Here is a 9,432-nt window from a genome sequence, read left to right as displayed (position 1 = left end):
GACCTTTCCCAAATCTTCGCTCGCGAAGACTGGCCATTACTTTACTTACTTTACTTTTTATATACATATAAAACTCTCTGCTATACTAAATTATATTTCAGTGGGGTTTTGCCTTTTTTTTTTCTTCTTCTTATTCTGTGCTGTACATGACACTATTTTTTTTCTGGTATCAAAATATTTTGAATAACATGTAAGTCACAGATACACTATATACTGAACTCTATTATTTCCAATCATATGGTGGCCTGGATGTAATAGCTGGTTCAAAGCATATTGTGGAACATTTACACATGCTGCAGAATATGGTTCAATCTTAGCAAATGTGTCAGTTCTCTCAAGCTTTTTTTCAGTCTTTCTGAGCACACCTACTTGGGACCAACTTTTGCTTTTCTGCATTTGTTTACAACTGTACAAAGTGAGTGCCACCAAATCAGTGTGGCAATATTATATGCCTGCCTTGGATTCCCTTTGCACCAATCTCTTTGATTACAAAACCAAAGAATATTGGACTCACATTAGCCAGCAACCTAGCTGTGGGACAGGGAAGTGAATCAAAATAATGAAAATGCACCTCATGCATTTTAAGAACTATTTACATTTGGAAAATCAATCTTAAATGTTTCCTATGAAGACAGGCTGAGAGAGCAGGGACTGTTCAGCCTGGAGAAGAGAAGGGTCTGGGGAGACCTTACAGCACCTTCCAGGACCTGAATGGAGCTGACCAGAGAGCTGGGGAGGGACTTTGTACCAGCACATGTAGTGAAAGGACAAGGTGTAATAGCTTTAAACTGAAAAAGGGCAGGTTTAAATCAAATATCAGGAAGAAATTGTTTACTGTGAAGGTGGTGAGGCACTGGAACCCGTTACCCAGAGAAAGTGAGGATACCCCATCCCTGGAAGTGTTCAAGGCCACACTGGAAGGGGCTCTGAGCAACTTGGTCTAGCGGAAGGGGTGTTGAAACTAGATGATCTTCAAGGTCACCTTCAAGCTAAGCCATTGTATGATTCTATGATTTCTTCATTAAGCTTTTAATTTCTTCAATATTATTCTTCTTTGCTTATGAATATTTTTTTTCCTTCATTACTAGCTATTACTAACTTGGCTCAGTATAAGCTGGAGGAATGTCTGAAATACAGTTGACTGTACTGTACGTCCTTTCTGTGCAAAGCATTTATAAGGGTAATTCTACACATAGTTTTCCGATTAATTCTTTCTGTTGATACCATTATCATGGAATAAAAATTAATTGTTCTAATTTAGGTTACTGTATTTTGAATGTGTCATACAAACTTGGAGTATTCTGGTAAAGTAATAACACTGATGTATTTTTCCTGAACTAACTTGCAGATATGAAGAAGTTGTCATAATAAGTTCTTAGTCCTGAGTATACTAGAAAAAATACATTATTTTTCTCTATTTAGTTTCACTGTTTTTGCTAGGATTAATATAGAAGGGGGTGGTATTTTTACATTTTTCAGTATTTTTCAGGCAAATCACAGATAACTTCCTGCTACAAAATTAGTATAAATTTCAGTTTTCAACATATCAATGTGATTATTCTACTCACTTTAATTTTATTTATGTGTCATTATTCAAAAGTCATCTGGGAAACCTTGGCGTGCCTGATGCTGATTGTCTTCCATTGGATGGAAAATTTCCACTGGAAATAAGAAGAAAGAACTGTATAGCCTTGAATGAGCTTTGATCAGCACTTTAAAAATGAAGATACCAACATTTCCCAGTCTTTGATCTTTTTTCCCCCATTGCATTGACAGGTAATGGTTTACACTTCCTTCATCCTGCCACACCTCTACCATGCACCCCTTGAATGTGCAATTCATCATATTTCCTTCCATCTTCAAGTTAAATCTGTGGGTTATGGGTAACTAGGAGGAATGTATTGTTAAGCCAAGCCCCTTCTGCTCTATAAGATATAGGAGACTGGCTCCTTTAAGAGATTACAGATGAATCATACATGCATTGACACATGTTCACATATTAATAGTCACATCCTGTATTGGTCTGTAGAGATCAGCATCTCTGCGAAGAAGATCCATAAATTGTTTTACTTATTTTCTTAAGCTGAGTGATGCCAAGCACACTTTCTCTATCAATCTAGAAACAGCAGGTCCTGGCTTTTTGACTTTTTTTTTTTTTTTATAACCTTTTTAAAAATGTCATGACAGATACCTCCTATGGATCTCAGCATATTATCTGCATCATGCTCATTTTGATCCTATGCACGTAAGCAAGGGCAAAGTACCACAGCACAAAGATTTAAGACCAAGAGAATCTATTATGTTGTTTTGTTTTGTTTTGTTTTTTAACACAAGCAGAGTTAGACATGCAGAACTTGCATGCACTTACTCTCATCCTGTAGCCTAACACCACCATTGCTGGAAGGAGGCCACAGGCTTATGACTAACATAATGATATATAACATAATAACATAAGGTGTAGAGAAATACAGGCCTGGTATGACAGCAGGGTCCCCTGAGAGTGGGCTCACAGGACACTGTAGAGCAGGTACAGGATGATAAAAAAAGGGGGACAGCCTTGGCACTGGAGAACTTGGGGCTATAAAGAGCTCTCCAGTAGTCAGCTAAAGCAGTGCAGACTTGAGAACTGGACAAAGACAGTTTAGGGATTACACAAAGAACAAGTATGTAACATACATAAATGGCATCACATATAATACAATTGGATTAAAGTGGAGCTGTAGACAAATGAAGAAAGAGTAAGGTGTAAAGGGATTTTAAAACTCCCATAAAATAGCCCCTTATTAGTTCTTTGCTTTTCTCAGCAAAGAACTTGTTGGGAACACACGGATGACCAGCCACAGCCCCAACACCCACTGCTTGACAAAAGCTGGCAGCGCTGACCCTAGAGGGGCAGTGGGAGGGTAAAGCACAACACCAAAAAAAGGACAGACAGGAAGAGTGTGCCTACAAAGAAATAAACTGCATTATTATTCCTAATTTTTTTTCTTTTGTTTAAGTAGTAGTAGCATTTTTTAATTTCTTTCTTTTTTCTTTTCTGTATTAATTAGCTTTCACCTAATAGTTCTTTGATTAGACTGAGAATGGTGTGCTCCCTTTTTCTTTTCCCCCAGAACCAAACTCTTTGCATAACATTAATAATTGTAGCAGAGAGTGCATCTTTTGGAAATTTGGGCTTAACAATCTCTCCAAGGTCCCAGACAGTATCTGGCACAGTCAGAAATACCATAAAGATATCCTGTCTCCCAGTCTGGCACGTTAACTACAGGACCATTCTTCCTGCCTTTGCTTTATTTATTACATTGAAATAATTATTATGCATACTGAGCTCTTTGAAAGTACATTGCTATAAATACTAGAAAAGTCATCACATTGTAATTTGAAAAATACCAACTCCTTTTGTTTTCGGTACATCATTCAAAACATGGATCCATTATGACAGACCCCAGGGAATAATACTGCCCTGACTCATGGTCCAATAATACACAATTTAGTGCACATCAGCGCTACGACAAAGACAGGCATTGCATAACACAATGACAAGGGTGAGTCCTGCACAGCAGAACAATCAGTTTCTTTTCTCAAAGCTCAGGGCTCATCTGCAGCTTGTCGGTTGTTACTAATGAACGTGAGCTTTCAGAAACATAACCAACATGAGTTCACCTCTGGACTGTACACTTAGTTTTTCTGCAGGCCCCACTCTTAAGCCTGCTGAGCAGGATCCAGGTCCTTTCTCAGGTACCAAGATTATCCTGCACACTTGGTTTCCTTAGACACTTTTGGAGTCCACCTTCTCCCCTCAGCTTCCCGTTAGACTGCAGTGTACGATTATAGCAATTTGTGACTTGAGACAGACATTGCAGGCAGGCCCTCTGAGACTTTCAGTCTATGCAGGGGCAAAGATGCGATTTCTTTCTTCCATGCCATTACGCTTTACAGAAATGCCTGCTCATTAATGTTCAGGGAGCTTCCTTCCACAGGGACACATCTCAGGCTTGTGGAGGTAAGTGTGGGTTGGGTAATTAAATCTCTTCAAAATGCTCAAGTAGTTAAGTTTACAAGTGAGTAGCCTGTGTAAATGCAAGGCAGATGATGTGCTATCTGGAGCACTCTTCAAGAACATTGAGTGTGCAGAGGTGAAAGCAAGCTGACAGCTTACAGTTTGACAATACTTTTAGCGTCCTGTAAACACAGTTCGCCTCACAGCTAATTTCTGATTAAAAAAGTAAACATGAAACCAGGAGTTGCCATTCTTTTTTGGTCCTTTTTTTGGAGCACTTTCTTTGACTTTGATCTGGCAGCTCAAACCCAAAGTGAACTTCACTTTATTTTTGTCTACTACCTAAGAATATATGTTAACTGATATTCTGTTATCCAGGCAATTCCTACTGGGGCAAAGACACTGACTGCAACAGAAAATAATTTGTGGAGAGGAGAAAGAGTAAGCTGATGGAGAAAATGATGTTCATGACAATAATCAGCTCCATGTCATGGACTTAAAATGGGAAAGGCATGCAGGAACGCCAGCATTCAGCATTGCCCTTACTGGATGATTTCATTCACACAAGCTCTTGCACCAGCCTTCTCCCAGAGTGATAAAATCCACAAGTAATAGTTTCTCATAGGCAAGAAATGTCTGTCTGCAGCAGTCCAGTCCCAAAGCAAACTTCAGGTGGTTTATGATGCACTCAGAGCCGTTAGTGTAAAATGCCAAATTTCTAGACTACTTTGTATTTATGAAGCACAAAGTGATTTGACAACCAAAATTCTATTTGCAACATTTAGTGAAGTTGTAGCTGGAAAGTATCAGTTTCCGTATTATATGTGAGGACATCAAAGTACAGCGAGATTCAGCGGTTTAGCATTATTTATGACCTTTGAAATACCACCCACATTCCCTATTGTGTATGCTAGCCAACTCTGTATGGTAGAGTGGTTTAGACACAGGTTCAGGGCCGTTTTTCACAGACCTTCAAGGTACCGAGGACCATTTCTTATGCAGTAGGTCTTCCCAAAATTCAGTATATCCTCATCTCATGGGAGCTTCTGCCTCATTTAAACTATGCTACCTTGAAGCTCACTTGGTAGAAAAGGTAACGTGGCAATCACTGCTAGCTATGCCTGGTTAAGACCGATGAATGTAAAGACTGAGAGGCAACTTTTTAGTTATTTTTCTCCCCTATTCACTTACATTTCCTCTTTGCCTGTCCTTGGCAGGTAAATTCTCATGGCTGCAAATGTTTTGCACAGAAAGCTGATGCGCTGTAAGAGTTAAGTGCTGTATTGATTAATATTTCCTCTATTTCTTTTTTTATCTTTGATTTACCAGACATTTTGAGGAGGAACGATATCTTTTGTAATGAGGCTGGCGGCATGCCACAGTGATGAAAGATGCCCTTGTAACTGGAACAAAGAATCTCGGCTAAGGATCCTGGTCCCAGTGGGGGCTTCGCCGGGATTCTTTATGCTCCTAAAATGTCTAGTAAAATCCTAGTTCCAGACAGACACCTCAAAAGAACCCACAAAACCCAGGTCCTGACTTTACCGTGCCGTCTGCAATGGCTCACACTAGGCGCACGGAGGCTCCCCGGGAGGGCAGCCCCAGCCCGGCGGGGAGCGGGGCCCGGCCCGGGCTCAGCGCCTCGCCCGCCCCCGCAGCCCGGGCGCGGCGGTGCCGGCGGCCGCAGCGCGGCGTCTGCGTGCGGGGGGGCCCATGGCCAGCCCGCCCCGGCCGGCCACACCATGCCGAACAGGGCCGGCCTGGACACCGCGCTGAAGATGTCCCTGCGGCGGAAGTCCTCCAAGATCCACTCCTCGGCCGGTGAGGAAAGAGCGAGGCGAGGCGGGCGGGAGCGGCGCGGGGAGGAGGCGCCGCGGCGGAGGAAGGCAGGCGCGCCGAGGGAAGGAAGGCAGCCGGCGCCTCCATGGCGCGGCCGCCCGGCCCCGCCGCCGCCCCCTCGCCGGGGCCTTTGGGAATCCCGCAGTGCCGCCCCCGCCCTCGGGGTCTCCGGTCGGGATGGAGGTGCTCGCAGGCCGGCGCTGCCCGCCCGCCGCCCTCGCCACAAGGGCACCGCGCACCCGGCCCCCGCCTCCAGGCTCCGGCCCGGCACTGCACCCCGCGGGGCCTCCCTAGCCACTGCACCACCTTCCGTCGGCCGGTCCGTCCGTGCGTCTGTCCATCCATCCATCCATCCATCCATCCATCCGTCCGTCCATCCATCCCATCGGGACCCCCTAGGGCCCTCCCGGCATCTACACTCCACGCGGGAACAGTCCGGAGGGGGCAATGTGCCCCCCTTCTTTCTCTTGGTTCTGATGGTTTTTGACAGGGAAATTTCTGGGTGGGCATCTGCTCAGAGGGCAGTATGGCTGGTGGAGGGGAGGCAGGGGTGCCCCACACCCCACCTGGCTGGTCAGGGTCCTCTGTCCTGTGTTCTGGAGTGGGAAGAGCATCAGGCACTGCAGTGAGCCTGCAGAGAGGTAAATGATAAGATTTCTTAAGAGGTTCATGTAGGAAAATGTTTTTCAACTAGCTCATAAGAAATATACAGAAATGGAATACTTTGAAGGTAGAATTCTGGTCCCAAAGGACTTTGACTTACTTCTGTAGGACTAAGGTGCATTCAGAATTTAGTTGTGGTATGTTGTACTTAGGGATAGATGAAGCATTGGTGACATTGTCAGTGACTTACAGACAACACTTCCTGTGCAAAATATTTAGGTGCTTAGTACGATCTCTGCGGTGAGTAAGGGTGCAGTATAATGCTGCTTTAGCACTTTTTGTTTCAATAAGGAATGTGCTTTTGAAGCACATTTCCTGATCACCTCTACTTTGGGTGAAATCTCAGAGCACCTTGGAGAGCATTTGCTGGATGGCTTTTGGATGGTGCTGTACTTGAAGATGTCCTCCAGCCACTTGTGGCTGTTCAGCTCATGGAACCAGGCTAGTGCTAACTGGAAGGAGAAACCACCTTTCCTTTGGCTCCTCTGCACAGCCTGGTCACTCCAGTAATATTTCCCTGTTTGGCCTCACTCCTTGGTAATAAGGACAGAACTTTAAGGACTTCTGCATAGCTGCTGAAGTAAGTGGGATGCTAAGCAAAGAGGTGTGTAATGACAGCTCATAGGAAATGGTAAGGTTTCAGAGTAGGATTTAGCACATTACCAGCTTTACTTATCTTCAGCCTAAGCCATTCAGATGAAACAGTTGCACTTAAGCAGATTCCACTTTCCAGTGTTTGGGGTTGTGTCCACTTCTGCAGTCCAATCTGAAACCCTATCCTCTTACAGGGAGGCTCCTTTTCTAGAGCTGGAGTTTGGCAGATCTGTTTGTGACCTAAAATTTGGAATCCAAACCGAGGTTCCCTTCGGATATTGGATGCTTGGCACTTGGAGAGTGTTTAGCTTGAATGTGGGATACATAAGGAATTTAAGGTTTAACTTCTGTAAATCACAGACTCAGACTCACAGAATGGATCAGGTTGGAAGGGACCATAGTTGGTCATCTGGTCCAACCTTCCTGCTCAAGCAGGGCCATCCTAGGGCACATGGCACAGGATTGTGTCCAGATAGTTCCTAAATATCTTCAGTGAGGGAGACTCCACAATCTCTCTGGGCAATTTGTTCCAGAGCTTGGTCACCTGCAATCCACCATTGTACTTGTGGATCTAGGTGGTTAAGTTGTGCCTCAGTTATTCTCTGGGTGCTTGAGGCACCCAGATCTTCTAACTGGGACTTATCTATACACAGCTTCCGACTTTTACATGTTCTCTTCATTTCACATAAGTACAATCCAAATTAGATCATACTTTGAAGAAAGATGGGGTTGCTGTTTAGCATTATGATCACTGCTTCCTAGCTATTGAACAATATATTTCCTATCTGGAGTATTTTTAAGGTTTGACAAGAGTAATATTTATTGTAGGTATATATAACGCCTAAAAAATTACATAATAGAGGTTTGTGTGACTTACTACATAGAATTATTAAAGGATATGATTGTAGTTGGTTTAGGACACTGAGCAAACTGATGGCTTAGAACAACAGAGCCAATCTCTCTGCCACCCAGAGAGAAAGTCCTGCCTTCCCCATTCCTGTGTATTCCCATTGCCTTGCTTGTGTCAACGTTAGACATCAGATGGTTACATGGTCACCTGGATCAGTGCTGATGTGGCTCACTATCAGCCTGTAGAGTCTGAATGCCAGCAGGGAACAGAAAGGCGGGAACTCTGTTTGCTACAGCATGCTGTGGCTTGGTGTGCAGACCTGCTGTCTGTGTGGGCCAAACAGGTTCAAGTGAGGGGCTTTGGGCTGTGTGAACCCAACTGTAAAAGCATACATTTGGAGACTGAGCCACTGAAAAGCAGTACAGATGTGGTTGTGTGGTAGCATTGCAAAGACCTTTCTGAGCTGAATGGTGTGGAGGGGGAACTGGTCACACTCTTTTGTGATCCTTAGTTAGGATCAGGTAACCCTATCTCTATCCACCAGGATTTTCTTGGCACCTATGTATCAGAATGTTCTACCTTCTTTCCTTTTTAGAACAGAAGATCTTCCCTGCTTTAAAGACTTGTAGTTTGTTTGCTAGTTCTGTTTACTTGTGAGGGAGTTTTGGTAATCTTAAAGTATTAGGTTTATTTTAGTTTGGGTCACAGAGATTTATTTTCATACTATGTAAAATATTTTAGTAGCTTATAGACATTCTTCTTTAGTCAAGAAGAACACTACCTCTGTGTCTAATGATATCTTTTCATCTCAGATTTTCTACACTCATACAGTATGAAGTGTAATTGGTATATTTGGTAAAGTTTTAAACTTAACACTGGTATGAAGCACTTTCCAGAAAAGCAGATGATGTGAAAAGGAGAATTTAGAGATGGAAAGTCACCTCCTGCCACTCAAATGATCAGTCCTGTTCTTTTTTATGCATTTGCTCATTAATCGATTTTTTTTTCTTTGTACAGGTAAACCTTTTTATTGCTGTAATGTTGTACCAGCTGAACTAAATTGATTAGATTTAAATTATTCTCAAAGAAGTCTCCAACTCCTTACTGTTGGAACCACAGACATCAAAGACTAACTTTTTCTTCTCCTTCCTGCCTCCTTAAAATCACTAAAAATAAGCAACTGTCGATAAGACATTGGATGAATATACAATGGCATTTTTATTTTAGGGAAAAAAATCGAATTCCAACTTTATAATGGATTAAAGGTACAAATGATCTTGATGTTATTTACTGTGGTCTTTTTCAACTGCTCAATGATACACATCAGCAAGAAAAAATATTTTCAGTGTAAAGGCAACAACAGAATCTTCTCTCAGTTTATGAGGATCTGAAATATAAACATCATTACATGATATGAGACAATGCTCCTTTTGTACGTTTGCCATCTACATTTCCTGTGAAATACTTGCTTATGGTTTATGCTGTC

Source organism: Lepidothrix coronata, unplaced genomic scaffold, assembly GCF_001604755.1.
Source record: "Lepidothrix coronata isolate B3197 unplaced genomic scaffold, Lepidothrix_coronata-1.0 Scaffold69, whole genome shotgun sequence".
NCBI classification, from domain to species: Eukaryota; Metazoa; Chordata; class Aves; order Passeriformes; family Pipridae; genus Lepidothrix; species Lepidothrix coronata.
The sequence above is the reverse complement of the archived record's forward strand: the minus strand, read 5'-3'. Positions refer to the sequence as shown.